This window comes from Perca fluviatilis, unplaced genomic scaffold (genome assembly GCF_010015445.1).
Source record: "Perca fluviatilis unplaced genomic scaffold, GENO_Pfluv_1.0 PFLUV_unplaced_scaf_273, whole genome shotgun sequence".
Taxonomy (NCBI): domain Eukaryota; kingdom Metazoa; phylum Chordata; class Actinopteri; order Perciformes; family Percidae; genus Perca; species Perca fluviatilis.
In genome coordinates, this window is record NW_024375695.1 from 7501 (window position 1) to 9277 (window position 1777).

Consider the following 1777-nt stretch of genomic DNA (forward strand, 5'->3'; position numbering starts at 1 on the left):
ATTGTTATGTAACTTAATTGCTTGTGGTATATACAGTAAGTACTTGTAGCATGTACAGTAGTAGTTGTGGTAATGTACAGTAGTACTTGTACATGTACAGTAGTACTTGTAAGTATGTACAGTATATGCTTGTGGTATGTACAGTAGTACTTGTGGTATGCATCAGTAGTACTTGTAGTATGTACAGTAGTAGTTGTGGTATTACAGTAGTACTTGTAGCTTACAGTAATTGCTTAGTGGTATGTACAGTAGTACTTGTGGTAATGTACAGTGAGTACTTGTAGTCGTACAGTAGTACTTGTAGCATGTACAGTAGTAGCTTGTAGTATGTACAGTAGTAGTTGTGGTATGTACAGTGTAGCTGTGTATGTACAGTAAGTACTTGTGGTATGTACAGTAGTACTTGTAGTATGTACAGTAGTAGTTGTGGTATGTACAGTGTTTTTGTAGTAGCAGTATGTACAGTAGTACTTGTAGCATGTACAGTAGTACTTGTGGTATGTACAGTAGTACTTGTAGTATGTACAGTAGTACTTGTAGCATGTACAGTAGTACTTGTAGTATGTACAGTAGTACTTGTAGCATGTACAGTAGTACTTGTAGTATGTACAGTAGTACTTGTAGCATGTACAGTAGTACTTGTAGCATGTACAGTAGTAGTTGTGGTATGTACAGTAGTACTTGTAGCATGTACAGTAGTACTTGTAGCATGTACAGTAGTACTTGTAGTATGTACAGTAGTACTTGTAGCATGTACAGTAGTACTTGTAGTATGTACAGTAGTACTTGTAGCATGTACAGTAGTAGTTGTGGTATGTACAGTAGTACTTGTGGTATGTACAGTAGTACTTGTAGCATGTACAGTAGTAGTTGTGGTATGTACAGTAGTACTTGTGGTATGTACAGTAGTACTTGTAGTATGTACAGTAGTACTTGTAGCATGTACAGTAGTAGTTGTGGTATGTACAGTAGTACTTGTGGTATGTACAGTAGTACTTGTAGTATGTACAGTAGTACTTGTGGTATGTACAGTAGTACTTGTAGTATGTACAGTAGTACTTGTGGTATGTACAGTAGTACTTGTAGCATGTACAGTAGTACTTGTAGTATGTACAGTAGTAGTTGTGTTGTACAGTATTAGTAGCATGTACAGTAGTACTTGTAGTATGTACAGTAGTACTTAGCATGTACAGTAGTACTTGTAGTATGTACAGTAGTACTTGTAGCATGTACAGTAGTGCTTGTGAGTATATACAGTGAGTACTTGTAGTATGTACAGTAGTACTTATGTAGCATGTACTGTAGTAGTTGGTATGTACAGTAGTACTTGTAGCATGTACAGTAGTACTTGTAGTATGTACAGTAGTACTTGTAGCATGTACAGTAGTACTTGTAGTATGTACAGTAGCAGGGGGCCACACGCAGAATTCTGCAGATTTTCCTCCGATTATTTGGCAGAGTTGAAGCATAAACTCCAGGATGTAAACACATCCGAAGACTGCATCTCACTGTCTTTGTACTGTGTGTCTGTGTGTGTGTGTGTGTGTGTGTGTCTGTGTGTGTGTGTTGTGTGTGTCTGTGTGTGTGTGAGTGTGGCGCGGTGTGGGGGGGGTGTGTGTGTGTTGTGTGTGTGTTATTTGTGTGTGTGTGTGGTGTGTGTGTGTGTGTGTGTGTGTGTATTGTTATGTGTGTGTGTGTATCCGTTGATGTTTATGTGTGTGTGTATGTAGCGTGTTATGTATGTGTGTGTGTTGTGTATGTATGCAGTGGGGGTGTA